The sequence below is a fragment of the Suricata suricatta genome, chromosome 4, assembly GCF_006229205.1.
Source record: "Suricata suricatta isolate VVHF042 chromosome 4, meerkat_22Aug2017_6uvM2_HiC, whole genome shotgun sequence".
Lineage (NCBI taxonomy): Eukaryota > Metazoa > Chordata > Mammalia > Carnivora > Herpestidae > Suricata > Suricata suricatta.
In genome coordinates, this window is record NC_043703.1 from 142,415,085 (window position 1) to 142,436,873 (window position 21,789).

General features: G+C 40.0%; 1 protein-coding gene across 1 annotated transcript in view; it reads left to right on the plus strand.

Moving 5' to 3' along the window:
• The window catches only part of ALK (ALK receptor tyrosine kinase), a 662,031-nt gene that overhangs the window by 324,882 nt on the left and 315,360 nt on the right, over positions 1-21,789 (plus strand). The window lies entirely within an intron of this gene.

Genomic DNA, 21,789 nt, shown 5'->3' on the forward strand with positions numbered 1-21,789 from the left:
GTTGTAATAATTAGATTGTGCTAAATAAATATGCTTTACAATAATTTATCCGTGGCTTGCTGAAACACATTTCTCATGGGACCGAAGGTGATAAATTAACAGAAGTATATCCCCCAAAATGAAGATGTAGAACCTCATTAAGGGTTGATGGCAAATATTAAGAATGTAGAGAGACAACGAAGATTAGAAAGCTGAACATATTAAAATTTGTATCATAATTCTGGAGATCTCTATTACTTGTCAGTGATGACAAGTGTTCAGCCAGTGAGCTTCTATTGGCAGGAGTTTGGGGCTACTCTCTTATGTACTCCATCACTTCTGCCTAGTTATTCAAGATTCAAGGTGTTTGGTCCCTTGACTCTCTGAATCTCTAGCAAACAGCCTTGGATATAATTCTGAGCCTCTAAAGTTTACCGAGTCAGGGTCCCAAGACCATCAGATAGGTCCCCCCCTCAATACATAAATTCTTGGAAAGGCTGTTGAAGTTCATTCTGAGGTTATCTATACCACTTCATGAAGCTAAGCTAAAGACCATCCACTGTTCAGGAACTCTTTGCTTTAAGATCTGGGTAGACCTCTCTGAATCCTTCAGAGTATATCAGATGCTGGATACTTGACTAGAAAGCTTTCCCACCTGTGCATGTATATAGTAGTGTTTATGGACAGAAAATAATAGGCTATCCACTTAAAATATTCAAATTTGATCTATTATAGCAATTAGTAGATGAATTCACATTTCTAAGCCTTAATTCCTTATCATTTTTATTCAGAAGTCACTTATGGATATCTGTGTGTCAGAACTGGGGTAAATGCTGGGGAGAATGAGTGACTGATTGAATGTACAAAGAAGTGCTGAATGAATGAGTGAATTGTGATTTGTACCTTGGGGAGAACATAGACTAGCTGGAATTATGAGTACATAGTCATAATAATATGAAGCTTTGGAAAATATACAAAGTTATGGATGTAGGAAAGAAAAACCAAACTCATTTTGCTAGAGGACACTGATATGGGCATAATAGATGAAGTAAGCTTTGAATGTGCCTTAAAGGATGAGTAGGAGATTTCTAGGTGGAGAAGAGGAAGAAAGGCAGAAGGGATGGCGCACGCAAAGGCTTGGTGTCATGGAGGAGACCAGTACTTTGAACGGCAGTGACCAGCTCTGTGGATTGGGGGCTGGGTCATGGGGTGACCTGAGGGCCTGAAGGGAGGGAGGGGTAAAGAGGATGTGGGCCAGGCTAAAGAGGTTGGGCTTCATTCTGTAGGCAAAGCTAAGAGTAAAAAGGATTCCTGGGAGAAGCAGAGCCAGAGCATTTAGCCAAGGACTACCCCTGAGATGAGCAGGGAAATGTCAGTGCAGAATCCGAAATCTCTAGGGGCGCCTGGGTGGCTCAGTCGGTTGGGTGGCCGGCTTCAGCTCAGGTCACGATCTCACGGTTTGTGGGTTCGAGCCCTGCGTCGGGCTCTGTGCTGACAGCTAGCTCAGAGCCTGGAGCCTGCTTCAGATTCTGTGTCCCCCTCTCTCTCTGACCCTCCCCTGCTCACATGGTCTCTCTCTGTCTCTCAAAAATAAATAAAAGACAAAAAAAAAAAAGAAATCTCTAATTCTAAGAGTCCTTGCAGTCTAAAGTTCCCTGATCTTGTGAATGATCTGAAATATTCTAACACACGTCATAAACAGACATATTTGAAAATGAAGAAGAGGTGTTTGGGAATGATCGTGTAGTGTTTATAGATGCTATAAACAAGGAAGAACTTCTCAGATCAGGTTTGGTTGGCCTCCCTCTTTTCCAGCAACCAGAGAGTTTTTGAAACAAAAGGATTCAGATGTGGAACATCATGTAGACATTACTGGCCAGACATGGAAGGAGGAAAGAAACAGTCTTTTATCTTTTAAAGGCACATATGGACTGTTGACCTAGATGACCGCTTTGCCAGGGCTTCAAAAAAGCACATACACATAAGCTCAGACTTCTCGAGTCATCTTGGAGGAGAGGGACGGGAGATGACATACGCAAATGCTCAGGCTTCACTCACAGCCCAAAATTCCAGCATGTGTTATTTTACAATTCTTTGGCACCTCTGGGTTACCTGTGGCTTTGGTTTTGTTCTTCCTTTTCTTTCCACTATACTATATATTCCATGATGACAAGGAAGGTGTGTATAATCCTCTAGAGACATCCCTACCCAACTCAATATATAGTGCTACATACAGCAAAAGCTTAAAATCTAACTTGTAACCTACCAGTGGGTATTTCAGATAAAGGAGAATGCTTCTTTTTAGAAGTCCTTCGTCGGTTTTGTCTTGTGCCTAGCTGTTAGTTAAAAGGTCAGAGTGAAGCATGCTGCTGGCCTGCCTCTGTTCCTATTCCCAGCCTGTCAATCTGCCAAATGCCCCAAGATCTGGGACCAGTGAGCTTGGTGTCCTGAGAATCTGATTGAAATTATTTTAAAAATAGTTCCCTAAGATAGTGTCAGCATCCTTGGCTAGATAGCAAATACCTACATTACTCATGACCATTTGGTTCCTGAAAACCAAGCACTTTCAATATGTCTTAGTGTTTCCAAATAGGCTGTTTGATAATCTGCTCTAGGCTACTTACAAGCAGAATTTAGAGGATATGTCTCAATTTCAGGGTTATGCTTAGTTCTCTCATTCTTTTCTTTTTTCCCATTAAAAAATGGTTGCATTTGCTTTTTCCAGCCATCAATCACTCAGTGAACATCTACCTGTCTAGGATCTACACGATACTTAGAGAATAAAGCATAGGTGATTTTATTATACATTTGAGTGATACATGTTCCTATCCTTGGAATAGACCACATGCTGTATGAAATATTGTAGAAGAGAGCCAGATAATAAAACTGAAGCATTTGTAAAAATATTTCTGATTTTACCAGTTAGTATTAAAAGAAGGGAGAAATCAAAATTGAAAGTGTCATTTACTACAAGTTGTCTGGATAAGAGATATTTACAACTTATAACACATAGGCTAAATAGTGTAAGATTATAAATTCCAAATGAAGGCTAGCTCAGGTCCCTTGAGGCTTAGAAACAAGCCTCAAGAAACTTGGGAAATGTCATCAGTATAAACCTGTGCTGGTAGAATATTGATCAGAAAACCCTAAGCTGAATGTCACTTCCAGGTTTAAAATGAAACTTGGATAGTTCACATAGGGTCCACTAAATTCACTAGCAGAACCTAAGACTTCTTGATAATAGCTTTTGTATTTAAGAAGAGCGAGCCTATAAAATCACAGCATTACCTTTCCATCCCCCCCACCCCCGCCAGGCCCATTCCCATTCAAGTTCTTCTATGGTGACCATGACCTTGAGATTTTTGTCCCTGCTGCATTTCCTATTTTCTTCATCATTGAAAGTTGTCTTGACAAATGCTTAGAACAGTCTTGTTGGCAATAGTAATGATCGTGATGACAATAATAATGAGAGTGAACAGTTATTGAGCCCTTGCTGAATACCAGAGTGTCTGCTAAGTGCTTTTACGTGGTTTTCCTCTATGAATCTTCACCACACATCTGTACGAGGGTCCTATCACTTTCCAATTTTACAAATGCCTTAGAGAGGCTATTTACCTTGTTCTATAGTAAGATCACATAGCATGTCATGCAGAGCCAAGATTTGGCCCAGGGGATCAGAGCTCCAAGTGCTAGGGCCACGTCTGAGCTGTAACATGTCTCAGATAAGCTCCCAGGTACCAATTTGGCCATTGTGGGTACAGAGCTCTGATGCCACATCCCCTTTGGGACCAGTTTTGACCATGTTGTCATTCAGCGAGGATATAGCTGCCAAGTATTCCAGTATTCCTCTCCTGTGTCAAGATCCTTTGGCCTGGCTCTTAAAGTTTCTTTTGGCACAAACTTACACCTTTAACAGCCTGAAAAGCTATTTATTTTTTTCTTACACAACAAAATGGTTTTTTCCCCCTAAATTGTATTTATAAATATACAACAGTTATCCTTTTCTTTTTCTTTACTCCTAGGCAATTGACTGATCTTTGGTCTTTTTTTCCCCTCCTGATTTTTGAAACTCAAAGAATTTTATTTTCAAAGAAATTGAGAGTCTGTCCCTATTTATTTACCATCACCACCTATGGCCATTAGGATATAAGCCATAAGATGCCAACAGCATCTTCAGACAGTCATAATGGGAGTTATTTCATTATTCTTTAGGTGGGCTTTGTTACAGAATTTCTGAATTGAAGTCAATATAAATCATATTCATTAGATCCAAACCAAGGGAAGGAGGAGGAGAAAGAGTTGGTGGGTGGGAGTGGGAAGCAGGTAGCAATTTACACTTATAGAAATGGACAGATCCAATACTCACAGACTGACTGATCCCAGTTCAGAAGCACTGTATTTACACTGAATCCTCATAGCTTTCTGGTTGGTGAGATTACCAAGTAGATTCCAGGAGCCTGATTTGATATTCCAAACCAAAACCTAAATGCCCACAGCGGCCTAGCAAACAAAGTAAATGAGTGAAGCAGGCCAACAGTAAGCTGATAAATGGTCAGTGACCCTCATCTTCAGTGATAGGACACGAGGGCATGGTGGGACTGTGGAGAAAGAGAGCACACAGCCACCTGAGGGGGTAACAGATACTCAGCTCCAGCCAACTGTCACCAAAACCCAGCTCCATTGTTGCCAGATCTTCCTTTTTTATTTTCCAGACCAGCTAAATATGTAGATATTCATGTGATTGATGTTTACAGGCTTTGAAACACTGACTGCTAACCCAGATCTAAAAGCCAGTGCTGACCAAGACTTGGGCCAAAGGAAAGCCCGCCTATGGCCGGTGGCCTCTGAGGGCTGATGATGAGCATACTTATTCATACGCATTCTTCTCCAGATCTGACTCTTGTTTTGCAGTTTAGATCTCAGTTGAAATTTAGGGCTTTTTCTTCTATATCTAGTAGTAATGGCTAAAGGAGATCTAAAGAGAGCTCAATTCATACTATAAATTCAGTGATTTTGCTTAGGTTTCCGTTTTTTTTAACTTAATGATTTCTATGAATATAATTATGCTTAAAAGTTCTATCTAAAGACTCAGAAAGCATTTGGTATATTTTTAAATAAAGTGATTATTTTTATCAAATATTTTTGAAGGTGATACTGTGGAAAGCCATTAAAGAACATTCAAGTTCATCAATATTAATAGGCAAATTGGTGAGCTTTTATATAAGATTTTTAAAGCATAAAACTGTTCAAATATTTCTACACTAAAACAAAATTAAATCATTAATGTTTTACATTAAAACAAAAAAACAAATGGAAGTAATTTCTTTTAGCAAATAGAATAGACAAAGGGTTAATAGCCTTGTTTTTTTAAAGATTTCTTACAAATCAATAAGGAAAACTAACCCTACTATAGATAACTGAATAAAAGAAATGAACAGACAGTTCACAAAAGGGAAGAAACAACTAATTGAAGAACATATGGGGAAATGACTCAACCTCACTGGTAATTAAAGAAATGCAAATTAAAACAACAAATATTATCATTCCCAGTGCAGCCACGAGTGCAATGAAACAGGTACTTCTATGCATTACTGATAGACACAGTAGAAAGCCTTGTTGGTAAGCAGTTAGTTAATAGAAATAAAGAGTTCAGTTGTGTTAAGCAAATATCAAGCTCCATTTCTGTGCTAGGAATTGGTGTATGCAGATGACAAGGGCCCATTGTCACTCTCGGTGAGGGAGTGTGTCCTGTGTGGGAGACAGACACAAATAGTCCATCATTAGGACATAAATGGCGGAGGCATCCAGACCACATAGCAAATGCAGGAGTAAGATGATAGCCCAGCCTGGAGAGTTTGGAGGGATTATTTGAAGAAATGATCTTGAGATGAATCTTAAAGGATAATGAAAATTTAGCTGGATGAAGAAGGGTAACGAGAATAGAGAAGAGGAGGAAAGGAGATCTCTGCAAAGGTAGAGCCTGGGAAAAAGCATAGTGTCTGCAAGAAGGTTGGAACTCCTACACCATTGAGTGGGAAGCAGAGATGCCAGAGAGGAGGCTACAGAGAAAGCCTGGCCTGCCCATTCTTTGGTAGCATGAATCTCACCCCAGAAGCAGCCCAAGGTAGAGAGGCAAGCAAAGACACAATCAGATATGTATTTTTTTACTCCTACATAAAAATCATTATGGTTTATTTTTCTCATTTAAAAAGAAACAGATGAAAACAAATAGCACAATTAGTACTTGGACAAAGGACTTGGATAGACATTTTTCCAAAGAAGATGTATAAATGGCCAATAAGCACATGAAGCGATGCTCAACATCGCCAGTTGTTAGGGAAGTGCAAATCACAACCACAATGAGATACCAATTTATACCAATTAGGATGGCTATTACTTTTTTAAAAAAGGAAAATAACAAATACTGGTGAAGATGTAGAGAAATTGGAATCCTTGAACAATGCTGGTAGGAATGTAAACTGGTGTGGCCAGGGTAGAAAACAATTAGGCAACCTGCAGAAGGTTAAACATAGAATTACCATAAGACCCAGCAGTTCTACTCTTAGGTATATTCTCAAAAGAATTGAAAGCAGGGACTCCAACAGATACTAGTACACTTATGTCCATAGCAACATTATTCACAATAGCCAAAAGGTAGAAACAACCCAGATGTCTATCAACAGATGAATGGATAAACAAAATGTGGTATATACACACAGTGGAATCCTATACAGCCTTAAAAAGGGGTGAAATTCTGACACATGTTACAACATACATGAACTTGAAGAAATTATATTCAGTGAAATAAGCCAGTCACAAAAGGACGTATGTATGATTCCACTTAGGTGAGGTACTTAGAGTAGTCAAGTTTATAAAGACAAAAAGAAGTTACCAGGGACTTGGGTAAAGGGGTAACCAGGAGTTTCTCTTTGGGATGAGGAGGAAGTTTTTGATTAAATGGTGACGATAGTTGATAACATTGTGAGTATACATAATGCGGCTGAATTGTACACTTAAAAACCGTTAAAATGGTGAGGGGCACCGGGGTGGTTCCGCTGGTTAAGCGTCCAACTTGGGCTCAGGTCATGATCTCATGGTACATGGGTTTGAGCCCTGCATCAGGCTCTGTGCTGACAGCTCAGAGCCTAGAGCCTGCTTCAGATTCTGTTTCTTCCTCTATCTGCCCCTCCCCTATTCATGCTGTCTCTTTCTCTCTCAAAGAATAAACATTTAAAAAACTTTTTTAATTAAAAACTTTTAAAAAATGGTTAAAATGGCAAATCTGTTATGTATTTTTACCTCAATAAAAAATACCAAAAAAGTAATAGGTTCTTTGGGGGGAAAAGTGTATAAAGAAAAATACTCTACCACTCAGGATTACCCACTTAACTTTTTAGTGAATACACTTAAGTATTTTCTTTTCTCATATATATTCACATATTTATTATTTTTTCTATATAAGGGTCACACTATCCTTGCTGTCTTATATTTTCCATCTACGGATAGACTGTGCATCTGCTAGGTATTTATGCAGCACAGTGGTTAAGGAGGTAAGCCCTGGAGACAGACCACCAGGTATGTGTTATTGTTTCATTGCTTCCTCGGTGGCCAACTGAGGGCACTGAGAGATGTCCTAACCCTCTAAGCTTGTTTCCTCCTCTGTACAAAGGAGATGATAATAATAACACCAAACACATAGGTTGTTAAGGATTAAATTATTTCCTAAATATTTATAAGCACATTACCTGCCACTAAATAAAACTATCATTATTATTGTCAGTGTTCGTTAATAATCCTCATCTTTTCTTCAAGACAATCTCTTTAGTGGCTTCATGAAGTACTTTGCCACATGGGTATGTGCTACATTACTGAACTAGTGCCCTATGTCCAACATTTACCATTACTAAATATTTGCTCACATAAATAGTGCTAAGCAACTTTGCAAAGGAGACTTTATAGATAACTGGTTTTTAAAACAGACCCCCAGAAAGGCAACTGTGGGTCAAAGAAACATGTTCAATTTAAGATTTTTGAGTCATGTTGACAGACTGTTGCTCCAGAAAGACTGTGATATGCAGAGGAGCGGAACAACATTATATATAACAGCAAAAAGTCAGACAAAAAAACCTGTCCAAACAAAGAAAATAGCTTAAATGTGATGTTCCTTTATTGGAACAGCATACAAGTATCAATAAATGAATTTTCAAAGCCTACATTAAGAGCATAGAAAATGCTTATACACAATGTTAAGTGAAAGAGCAAGAAAAAATATATTTAATAGAATAAATTTTAAAAATTACATGCATGTGGAGAAACAAAAAAAACAAGTAAAACAGAAAGTTTGAATAATAAGACACACTAGATAAATTATTTTCTCTTAATATTTTATTTTTCTAAATTGCATTTAACAAGCATACACAATTTTATAACAAAAAATAATTTCACTGGGAAAGTATGACTTGTCCCTATCTTTGAAGGCCATTATCGCAATTTAGTTTCATATTGCAAGTAGATCTTTAAATAAGCACCCATAGTAATGAAGGCGATATTTCAATTTTCTGGCTGAAAGTTTTTCAGATACAAAGTCACCTTCTTGACCTTATCCATATATTCAAAGCCTGTGGAGCTTGGAGATTTCTACTACATGCTATTGGAATCAGCCGCAAGATCAGCAGACGTTATTTCCCAAAGGAAATGAATCGAAAGGACTCCAGGAGATACAGGGGCTTATATGTCTCCCAAACAGAGCCCAGCTGCTGTTGTGAGGGCTGTAGGCCAGGGAACGGCCCTAAATGTTCAGTCATCTGCATGGGTCTCCTAGGCTCTGGGCCCTTCAGTCTGTACCACACTGAGCTGATAGGCGGGCTAATTGATCTCTCTGAGCTTCAGTCTCCTTATCTAAAAAGTGTAAATAATCATTATATAGCTACTTAACGGATTGTTATGAAATCAAATGAGTAAACCTTGTAAAACATGAACCCAGCGCCCAGGATCTCTTAGGTACTCATTAAATGTTAGCCATTTTTATCCTATTACCATCCTATATTCTATATTTCACTCACTGTTTTTAAAGATAACAGTGAAGCCTAGGGAAATGTGGCTTGTTGTAGTTTCACGGAAAGAGCCATGGATTTGGAGTCAGATGAGCTGGATTGTAATAGTGGTTGAAGCACTTACTCGTTTCGTGACCTAGGGCAAGACACTTAATCCTTAGAGCAGTGCTGTACGAGAGAAATATAATATGAACCAAAAAACGTAATTTTGGATTTTCTAGAAAGTACTTTAAAAGTAAAAAGAATCATGTTAACTTAACTTTAATAATATATATTATTTAACTCAATATATCCAATATTACCCAATGTGTGTGTGTAATCAATATAAAATTACTGATGAAATATTGTATATATTTTTTTCTGTAACTAAATCTTTGAAAGCCAGTATGCACTTTATAGTGACAGTACTCTTCAACTTGGAGGCTACATATTCATCTGAAATATTTTATCTGTATTTCATAAAATTTATAGTTGAAAAATTAGATTGACATACCCAAGTTGTTTAAGCACACTTTCCCAATAACTGAATCAACTATCAGTTGAATTAATTAAAGTTAAATAAAATGAAGAATTCAGTTCCTCAGTGCGTGAGCCACATTTTGAGTACTGGTAGAAGTGTTTAGCTAGCAGCTACCGTATTAGACACAGCCACAATTGGAGATAGCCTATATTTCACCAAATTATTATAAGAGTGTTGTATGAGAGAGTTTTATTCCTCATAAAATGCTGTCAAAATAGATTACTTCTCCTCCCAAAGTCACTGAGCTAATGAGATGTAGCTCCAGGACCTAGCCAATATAATGTCCATATACGGACATTTGAAATTTGAAAAATATTCATCTTGAGCCTTTCCATTTTTTAAACTGTGATCCATTTTTTAAACTAGGAAATATGGGGCACCTGGGTGGATCAGTCGGTTAAACATCCAGCTTCAGCTCAGGTCATGATCTCACAGTTCGTGGGTTTGAGCCCCATGTCAGGCTCTGTACTGACAGCAACCTCAGAGCCTGGAACCTGCTTCAGATTCTGTGTCTCCCTCTCTTTCTGACCCTCCTCTGCTCACTCTGTCTCTCTCTGTCTCTCAAAAATAAATAAAAAACATAAAAATTAAAAAAATAAACTAGGAAATATACTTTACATAACAACATGGTACACAAAAATGCATGTGTGTGTGTGTGTGTGTGTGTGTGTGTGTGTGTGTGTATGTACATACAGATCAACAGTCATTATTCCCCAAAGGAAAATTACAGTGTGAATATTTTAAAATTCCATTGTATTTTTTCCTTCTCCTAATTTCCTTCTCCTTCTCCTTCTCCTTTTCTTTATTTAATATTGGTCATGACCCACTAAATTGGTTTCATGGCTCACTAATGGGTTATAAACCACAGTTTGAGAAACACTGATCTGAAGAGTCCAAACTTCCAGGCATATTAAAAATTGATTTGCTTTGTGTTGTAAATAATAATCCTTCCATAGCTACCCATCAGTTCAAAGGGAACAATGAGAAGAATAGCACTATTCTAGATAAGATACAAAGAAACAAGTGAATTATCTACTCTTGTATTAAATATACTTTCTTTATCCATTCAGCAAATATTCTTTGAGGAAGCACTGTTCCTGTCGCTGTATTAGGCACTAACAGCTGGCCCAAGACAGACGAGATCCTTGCTCACAAAGTCAGTGACAAAACAACCGAAGCCCTTGCTATAGTGGCTTAGGCAAATAATGCTCTTGGGTGTTTTGTCTTATTTTTCCCATGAGAAGACCAGAGACAAGTAACGGTGCAGATGCCCAACAACACCAGTAGTGACTCAAATCCCCTTACCTTTCTTTTCCACATGCTCTTGCTTGTCACTTTATAGTCGGAAGACAGCTGCCATCCCTCAAGGCATTCTGTCCCTGTTCCAGGCAAGAAACAGATACACACAGAGGGGGGAATTTGTCCCCAAATTCTCCAGCCAGTAGGGTTGCCAGATAAAACAGGATGTCCAGTTAAATGTTAGTTTTGGAAAAACAACAAATAATGTTTTTAGTCTAAACATGCCCCATGCAATATTTGAGACATATTTGTACTGAAAAAATTATTCACTATTAATGAAATTCACATTGAACTAGGTGTCCTGTATTTTTTTTATGTTTATTGGGCTGATTGTGCAGAACCTGACATGGGACTCAATTTCATGAATTGTGAAGTCATGACCAGAGCTGGAATCAAGAGGTGGTTGCTTAGCCAGCAGAGCCACCTATGTGCCCCAGGGGTGTCCTGTACTTTTATTTGCTAACTCTGGCAACTCAATGAGCACAATTCTGCTTGCATTTCACTGGCCAGACTGTGTCGCATAGCCTAACTATAAAAAAAAGAAAGAAATTGGTGAAATCAAGTCATTTGTTAACTTGCAGTCTCAATAAAAAGGAAAGGCAAGAGAGAAGGAAATTGGTCAAGGGTTGAATGAGCCAGCCTACAGTATCTGCTACAGGTCAGTTCCCCTCTGGCCTTTCTTGTACATCATAGTAAGAAATTTTGGGTTTAATTCATGGTCAATGGGAAGCTATTAGAGAGTTTAAAACAAGGGAGTGACTAACTAAATTACATTTAAGAACATGGCTCTGGCTGCTGTGTGTGGAATGTAAGGGGGTGAAAGGTAAGGAACAAGTGGGAAGACCAGCTGGAAAAAACCCAGAGAGCTCAGCATAGCCTCAAGCCCGCCTCACGCAGGACCTCACCATCCTGCATGTAGGTTCCCCCTTCTAAAAAACAAAGATTCAGGTGGGATGGTCTCTTGGTGATCCATGCAGCATACCCAGAGTGGCATACAGGGACATGGTGGCCTTCCCTGGCTTTTCAACTGCATCACTTGGGTGTCAATGTTGGCCCAGGTTCATGCTCCTTCTTCAACAGAGGAATGTCTGAGAACCACAAGTCATGCAACATTAGAACTTACTACTAGGAAGCTAAGATCCTGTGAGATTCCTCCAAGGAAATGGGTAAAAAAATCACTTTTTAAAATTCATAATTAAGAAAAATCAATGAAATGCACAGGCAAATAAAATCTGCTCCATCTTAGTAAAATTTAAAAAGTAACATGGACGATTTTTATACCCTGACATCTGGGACTTGAAGCAAAAATGGAATAATCTGATTCTAGAGCTAAGAACCTATGTGGAGAAAGGAAAACCTGATTTCATGCTTCTCTCCCTTCAAAGTGGATTTTGTTACCACAAAGACGCTCTGGTCCCCTAATCACCTCCCTTTCCTGCCCCGCCTGCAGCAGATAATTTTCTCTCTCCTTCCTCTTGCTTCTCATGGAATTAAATCAATTGCTTAGTTTTCATTTGGCTTCTCCTTTCTCCCTCTCATCAGATCAAGTGCTTTTCTATTTTCCTTGAGGATTACCAAAATGAGCTCTTAGGAAAAAAAAGGTTTCTCAGCACTTTAGCTTCTGTTCCTTCTATTTATTTGCTTTGCCTTTTATTATCTGGTTTTTGCTGACACCCCAGGACTCGCATGCGGTATATAGAGATTATGACTTTTTCCTTTTTTCCTAAATGAAACCTGTTGGTTAAAAAAAAGTGCGTTTCCAGAAAAGATTTATTGATTTATTCTTTTTAAGAGGGTCAGAGATCTAATAAGGCATCTGTATAAACATACACACGTACACATTTATACAGCTAATTATATGCATGCACACGCAAATATACACATACTATACACACATAAGCATAAATATATTTTTGCCTCAGTTAACTTGGATCTTAGAGGCAGTTTATAGAACTCCACCAAACATGCAAATGTACTACTACTCTGGGCTACAACTGAACTCATAGTGTTAAGATTAATAATACTGTCAAAGAAAATCAACTCCCCCTACCTCCATTCCCTTCCTTAATGAGCACACTTGGTTTTTCTAATCATTTGATCTCAAAAACCAGTATCATTTCTCTTCAGAGTACTTCACAATGAAGGGGCAGTAAAGCAATACATTTACGGCCTCGTGGTGGAGGGTGGAAGAGCTAATTCCAAATATTTGACATCACAGCAGAGAGAGAAGATAGAAGTGCATGGAGCTGGGCCTGGAGGCACAAAGTCCTATCACAGCTCAGCTGCCCACTCGCTCAGGAGCCCAGGCCTATCCCTTCACCCCACTGGGTTGAGTGTCCTCCCCAGCAAAGTGAAAAGTTGCACCAAATGACCCTGAAGAACTCTAGGTCTTTGAAGTTCTCAATTTGTAAATTAACCCACTATTAAGCAAAGCATGCCAGTGAGGATAATCCTACCTCTTCCTTCCTTTAAATTTCAAAATTCTGCACTAAAACCTAAAACCTGAGTTGAGGGTAGGATAGCAAAATTCAAATTTGAAAAATAAACAATAAGGGAACCCTTAATGTGGTGCCTATATGCTTTGGCCACTTTGTAAGACCACATACACAGAGGAGACCTTCACATACTGCCCAGCCATAAGCCCCTGGGAAGTAATTTCCAAAGGAGAACCATTGTCTCACCAGCCCAGCCTTAGTCTGTGACCTTTGCAGATAGTCAGATGGATGGGCTTGAGACCATCATCTCAGCCGAATCTTCAGACCTAGGAGTGTGCAGAGAAAGGAAAGTGAGGTCTGGGGCAACAGGTGTCTTGCCAGAAACATCATCATAGATTTCTATCATAGACAGGTGGGGACTGGGGTTCCCCTGGACAAAGGGTCTAAAAACCTTGCTTCTAATTCGAGACCCACCACCAATTTGCAGTGTGGTCTTGGGCAGTCCTTAGCTTCTTTGCTTCTTGGTTTTCTCCCCAGTACAGCATGGGGTTAGGCTTTGTGCCCACCATGTTGGTCTTTAGTTCTGACATTCTGAAAGCCAGATATGGGATGTAGTGCTTTTCAATCTCATCAGGGAGAGTAACCTATGTGGTCACTTAGACATGCCTCTCCAGAAGCAGGACACTGCCATATGGAGCTCAGTTCTTGTTGAGAGGACAGTTTAAAGTCAGACAAACACAGAAGATTTAAGGTTTAAGGATGCTATATAGATATATTATTCACCTTCTACACTATCTTTTTTTTTCATGATTTTTCTTTGTTTCTCAACTCTGTGCAAATGATCTCCAGAGCAGAAATACATTAGAGACTGGTTTACAAAGCATATTCCATGGTACTGCATACACAACAGCAAAAGAGTTCTATACCCAAAGGAATTTGGGTAATCTGAAGTTTATAGTCTACTCTTAGAGAGTCACGACTCTTTGGTGTACTAAGGTTCTAAGAAACCCTACAGTGAAAGAGCCTGTTTACTTTTATTCGACCCAATTATCCTCCAACTTACTTGATCCCTGAGCTGTCTCCTGAGACCTATCAGCACCCTGTGGGGCTGGTGTTCTATGGAATGTACTATGGGGGCCAGAGCTTTCTCCTGCGACTTGTCAGTACCCTGTGCAGCTGATGTTCTATGGAATGTTCTGTGGGGGACAGCACAGCATTATTCCCTGACACTATATCTTAGTGGCATGCATCTGTATGAGGTCTGTGTGTGTCACATTGTACTTCTTCTGTCCATATTCCAGCCCATTAAACTTCTGCTGCTCCTTAGGTCTCACCTAATATGAACAGCATCATGATCCATTGAATGAATAATAGCTTATAGTAATGATTTAATAGTTTAATTGCAATATGGACAATTAGCCAATGGTGGTAGAATCCTGTGTGATTTATTGAGATGGAAATCAGTCCATTCATGCATTTGTTTGCCAGTGTTCTCACTCAAAGAACATGATTAAGAAACTTCTGGTTCAGGAATGGTGGGTTGAGCACACACTTGTCTCCTCTCCTGCCATACCACTCAAGTTAGAATAAAGAATTCAACAGAGGACTAAATTCTAACTAGCAAACAGAACAGGAGAGGAAGCCATGGGCAATTTCAAGAGCACAAAGCTCTTGATGGAGGAACTGAAGCAACCATAGCTGAAAGGATGCAATGAGGGTTTAGAGCAGAGGAGGGAGCCCATCTGCTGGGCTCCACAGTGAGTACAGATACGGGATCCTCCGGGAGGATGGAGGAGAGTAAGGAAAGGAAGTGGTTTCACGTGTCTCCACCCCTTCGATCCCAGTTTTCCAGACTAAAAGGTAGCAGAGCTCTTAACTGCAGGGGAAAGAAGGAGCTCATCTCTAAAAGTTCAGGTGGACTGGGGGTGCCTGGGTGGGTCAGTCGGTTAAACGTCTAATTCGGCTCAGGTCGTGATCTCCAAGTTTGTGAATTCCAGCTCCATGTTGGGCTCATTGTGGTCAGCAAAGAGCCCGCTTCCAGTCCTCTGTCCCTCTCTCTGCCACCCCACTTGCATCTGCGCATTTTCTCTCTCTCTCTCTCTCTCTCAAAAATAAATAAACATTTAAAAAAAATTAAAAGAAAAAGTTCAGGTGTGCTGGAAGAGCTAAGACTGCTGGCAGAAGTGTTCATACCCAGAGTGGTGTGGCCGTTGTGTCAGTGCTGGGGACCCGGCACCAACGAAGTGGCCTGGCCCTGACACCTGCCATCAGGATAATCCTGACAGAGTGAATAAGTACCATACGTGTACTGAAGTTCCTATCAGCATTGTTAGTCTATCCTGTTTAAATATAAGGTGCTGAGCCAGGATCATCACTCAGCATATACATAGCCCAGCAGCATGAAAAAGAAATATCAACACCAAAAAATTGATCATAGAGGAAACAAAGGTACATTAAGTACCAGAGAGATAATTAATTGGAGAGATAAAACTCTTCAAAAAGATTCAAGACTAAGAAGAGGGGAAAATGAAGGTATCAGAGAAATAATAAAACAAATTTACAGTAGATGAAAGAGGTGTGTGTTTTCTGATTGAAAGAACCACCAGATGCCAGGAGGAATTTTTATAAAGATCCAGATCTAGATACATTGTCCTGAAGTTTCAGCAACTCAGTGTTAAAGATCCTAAAAGCCTGCTAGAAGAGAAAAAACATGTTAATGACAAAGAAATTAACAATAAAAGTAGTCTCATACTTATCAGTCACATGGATGCTAGACAACCCTGAAATGAGGCCTTCAGATTTCTGAAGTAAAATTTCTAATCTAGAAACTATAGCCAGAGGGGGCACTTGGGTGGCTCAGTAAGTTAGGTGTCCAACTTTAGCTCAGGTCAAGATTTCATGGTCTGTGAGTTCAAGCCCCATGCTGGGCTCTGTGCTGACAGCTCAGAACCTGGAGCCTGCTTCAGATCCTGCGTCTCCCTCTATCTGCCCCTCCTCTCTCTCTCTCTCTCTCTCTCTCTCTAATTAATAAGCATTTTAAAAATTAAGAAAAAAGAAACTATAGCCAGAAAAGCTATTGAGCAAGTATAAAGACAAAATAAAAATATTTCAGATATTCAAAGATTCACAAAGAAGTTTGCCCAAAGGAAGTTTCCTGAGAATTGTAGGACTAATGGAAGAATCCTAGTGAAAATAAATTCCAGAATATTGGCTGTACAAGAGGCTCAGAAAGCAACTGGCACAAATTAGAATAGGAAATAAGTATCTTTGAGAAGAAAGGAGAGATTTTTCAAGGAATATATAAAGGCAATAGTGATAAAGTGTAAAAGGCTGATAGAAAATAAATAGAAAGAAGAAAGAAGATACACAAAATAAAAGAGAAAAGCAACTAGAAATTTCTGGAAAAACAAACTGCACAAGGGAGTCTGGCTTCAAATAGAAGGCAAATTAAAACATGACACAATTTTGACAGGTGACAGTGTAAGAGAGAGAAAGAGAGAATATTCACATGATCCTGATGCTGGAAACAATCTTCATGAAGTAGGATATGTTATTTCAACCTATAGTGAAAATTGCAAAGATAACCCTTCTTCACTGCCCTAGGAAAATATACAGTCATCAGTATAAAAATCACTGTTTACTGATTGGCAAGGTTGAGCATCAATCTGTAAACAAAACACAAGACTTAATCACTTGCATGTATTATTGACAATGTGAAAGAAGAGCCCATCTGGCCTTGGAGGTGGATGTGGGTGAGGAAGGTGCAGAGAAGGGCAGAAACACCAATAATAGCCTCAGCTCGGGAGGGGAGCCAGCTGGTAGTGTCTAAAGCTAATGAAACAAGTAATAAATTTGCCATGGAAAGTTATAAAGGTAAGCAATTAAAAAGTAAAAAGGGATTTAAAAAATCGAGAATTAGAAGGGGGAAGAGTGCCATTTTTCCAACTGTCCCATCAATGGAAGGAGCCTATGGTTGTTGCACCAACAACTAACACGACGATCACCATAGTTAGAAGAGTGAAGGCAGCTGCCAATAAAAAAGAAACCTAGAAATCTTTAAAGATGTCTCTGGGACTTGGAAAGAGGAGCATGATTTGGGGATAGTCTTTAGAAAATTATGATTATGGGGGCTCCTGGGTGGTTCCGTCAGTTAGGCTCAGGTCACGATCTCATGGTTCATGAGTTCAAGCCCTGCATCAGTCTCTGTGCTGATAGTTCGGAACCGGGAACCTGCTTCAGATTCTGTCTCCGTCTCTCTGCCCCTCCCCTGCTCGTGTGCTCGCTCATGCTCTCTCTCCCTCTCAAATATAAAATAAAATATTAAAAAAATTTTAATAAAGAAATAGATGGTTATTATCATGAGCAGTTCAGAACTCTTTGACTTCCAGCCACATGCATATATTACTTTGATTTTTAAAGCCATTTTGTACCTGCCGTGTGGCAAGCATTGTATTAAATACCAGGTATTTAGAGGGGATACCAACCTTATAGCAGAAGCATGTACAGAAACAATTGATGCCAATTCAGGAGCCCTTCTCAGCAATGCTTGTGTAAATTAGAAGAGGAAGCAGGGCAGGGAGTCACGGTTCACAGCGTATTTGGCCAACTGGTTAAAACTGTTGGTATAGAACCGCCACAGAGGTGAATTAGGACAAGCCTTTAGGACTTGGGGGTGTGGAAACTTGACATGATTCCTTTAGACTTACAATATTCTGGGCAGGCAGATAGAGTTACTAACAGTTTGGAGCTATAAGGGTCCTTAGACAGACTTCATCCAACCCTTTCATTTTACAAACAAAGGAGGCTTGGTCTCAGCACACTAGTCCTGATTCAATCCTTCTAATCGAGTTTAGTAATAGATAAAAGGAGCTCTGCATTAAGATGCCCTTCGAAGCACCGAAATCAACATCTTTCACCTATCTTCCGAGGGCTACACACTGTACTGGCCATTTCATGCATGTTATTTAATTCCATCTCCACAACAGCCACATGAGGTAGGCTATACCCATATTAAATGTGAACAAACTGAGGTTTAAAGATTTTAAATAATTTGTCTGAAGTTTAGAATTAGACACAGGGCCTGGATATGAGAGTCTGTCTGACTTCAAGGTTCATGCCCTTTGTTTTCTGGCCCATAAGTTGGTGCTCTGCTGAATGAGATAAGAGCTACATATCCGTATATTGGTGACCAGAGGTAAAAATGATGACCATTTTCTATTTCATGAGTGAGCGTATCAACATGATCCACTAATAAGAGAAGCAAGATCCCAGCACTAAGCAGGGCTCTTTGATCAACTTCTCCACTCCCCCAGGGCCGGCCCTGGGGGTGGGTCTGTGCACTGCCCAGCCATCCTTCTTAATTAGGAGGGACCGAGGAGCCTTCGAGTAGCCCCAAGCTATTCTGAGCAAAATAAACAGGAAACAGAAAATAGGGAGAGGAGACAGAAATGCCACTGACTTTAGAAGATTTATACTGACAATATCCCAAGGAGCTTATGAAATGTATTTTTTTCCTTTTTTTTTCTTTCTTGAGAGAGGAAAGCTGCTGATGAAGAGATAGCTCTCAACTAGAGCTTCATTGACAGTGAAAATACTTTAAGCTCAGGCTCTTATTGATAGTCCAGTTGCGCAAAATAAAATTCATATAAACATCATCTCACATATTAGAACTGGAAAAATAATCCATCTTCCAGTCAACTTTGAAAGAGTCCCGTTATTGAGCTACTGAATTACAAAGACAGAATTTACATGTGTTTCCGCACCCAGATGGGAGGAACCCTGGTGCAGGAGAGCCCCAACCAAGCCCAGCACCTGCAGCATGATTTTCTCCCACCGGGAAGAGTTTCCCAGGGTGGGGTGTGCATGCATGTGCACGTAATCTTTCTCAGAAGAGGAGAACATTTCCTCTATCTTGTTCACATTCTTTTCCTCAGTAACTCAAACGCCTGCTTTCAATATGACTTTCCACCAACTTGAAAACGTCAGAGTAGTCTCAGACCAGGGCATGGTTGTTGCTTCCTTATGTATGACCCGCTGGCTTTATCCTAATCCCAGACCATGCCCCGAAGTGTCTGGGGCAAGACTCTGCTCCCCAGACATGCTTCCAGGACTCTCACCTACTGTGGATAGACACACATTAATCTGATATTGGATACCCCAGTCAATTCCAGAGTCCATCCCAACATGGCACCTTTGCTTACCATAGTAACAATCTAAACACATCACATCTGCATTAGTTACATCCTTGCCTTGTGTGACTGGTACTGTAGGATGAGGTCAGGTCAGTATTGGTCCCCACCATTCCTCTTCCCACACTCAATGCCAGATTAACCTTCCTGAAGCACTACTCTGATGATGTCACTCACCTGCTCAAAAACCTTTTCCAAACATAAAATTGAGTACCTTTGGCCAGGAATGAAATGTCCTATATGGTCTTGCCCCACACCCACTGCCCTAGCTTTCCTTATGCTCTAGCCTTGTCTTCAGGTAGTATACCCTTCTGCAGCCTAGTGCCACTACACATTTTCTACGTTTATGCCTTTACCCCCCTTCCCTCAAGCCCCAAAGGCTTTGTTTTTCTCTCCCCTTAAGACCTAGCTCAAAGGTCATCTTCGTTATGAATCTTCTCAACTGAACCTAATGTCTCCTTTCTGGAGCCTCCCCAAGTGCTTTACCTGTAGATGTCTTATGACTTTATAACCTCTGCTTTTGATTGTAGTTATTACAGTGATCTCATCACCCTTACTGGACCTGGAATTCTTTAAAAGCCAGAACTGTGTCTGGTTTATGTCTGTGTCCCCAGAGCAAAGCCAGTGCTTGGATGTTTGTTCAACATTGGAATCCAGTAAATGAAATTTGAGGGCAAGAAAAAGTGAACAAGGGAGCCAGTGAACAAACAGATCTGGTCCAGTATTCCACTGCCTGCCTTTTTCTCTTTCTCCCCCTCTGAGTTCCTGAGTTGTACAACCTGTAACTCTGATCACATTTCAGTATAAGGGATACAGTGGTGTAATTAGAAAGATATAAGGGAAGGAGCACTGGTTAGGAATCCAGACACCTGCAGTCTGATTCAGAGTTTCAAATTAAGATGTTGGACAAGTCATTTCCCCTATTTTGACCTCTAGTCTGCTTCTCTAGGAAAGTTAGGGCATCACATTAGATGATCTTTAGATCCTTTCTGGTTCTGATATTTGATTCTATTCCCTTTCTTCTACCTCTGTACTCATGACAAGAATACCTCTCCCATTGTAAAACAGAGTAATAATATAGATTATTTACTGAGGGTTATAGAGCATCTTTCACTGGCCCATCTGCCATGCTGAAACTTCCCAACAATTACAAAGGGTTCAGTTTCCAGTGCTGACCCCAAGTCCCCAGTCCAGCTCAGAAATAGTCTTGGACTGACTTCATCCTGATTTAACTGGAAGTCACATTTATCTACTTTCAGAATATTGCAAATCTCCTGACACAATACCTTCTTCTTAAAGAATGCTTCTGATAGGGATCTCTTCTTTTATCTGTATCATTCTCTACTGGTGACTTCTAGTTCATTTACCTACTTGGTAAATTGGGTTGTCTGTAGAAGGAGACCAGCTTGAAGTTCTTGGGAGTGGTTTAAGAGGCTAAGCACTCATTAACTGGTTCCCACTGAAGGAGTCAAAGATCTTGGAATAGGCTTCCACTACAAAAGAAGCAGCATCAAATGGTCCAAAACTTCAGCGCAGAAGTGTGACAAGTGAAATTAATGCATCAGAAGGAATGCCTGGAACAATAAAATGGCGCTGTGCTTTTATGCTGACAGTAATCCCCATGAGAAGAGGTTTCTTGTAGATCACTTGGCCTGCACTACTGGAATTAAGGTTGGCTTGCCCCATAGGCATACTCTGCCACAGGCACAGCACCAGAGAGGATTTGTAGGGCTTTCTTTTTGGAGACCAGTTATAAATCCACATGACGCATAGACTCTAGAGCTGAAATGGATCTTAAGAGATTATTGAGTTCAGCCAAGCCTTCTCACCCTGCTTTATAAACGAGGAAACTGAAATCTGAGAAAGTTAATGCTTTGCCCAAGATCACTCAGCTAGTAACCAAAGGAGCATGAGCCATGAACTTGACTACTACATAATAAGTGATCCAAATGCTGCCTCCCCAAGCCACCCACCTCTCAGGGAAAACCTTGAACTGGTCAAAGCTACTTGAGATTGTAGAGCCAATCCATACATTCCTGAGAAACTCTGAATTGGCTATAAATTGAGAGCTAAGTTGGCTTGAATGTGATATGGAGAACTCAGCTTTTATTCAAACTTTGACCTATAGGGCAGCCTAAGCTGCCCCAGAATGTACTTTGGTTTGTGGGGTTTGGAAACACCCTACATGGATGTTTACAAGATGACACTAATGTCCTGGCCCCATTCTTGGCAAATTTATGGAGGCAGTGACTGCTTAGGCTGTCCCTCTAGACCAGGCTGTAAATCAATCAGATCATCTTAGCTCCTGGGCTGGG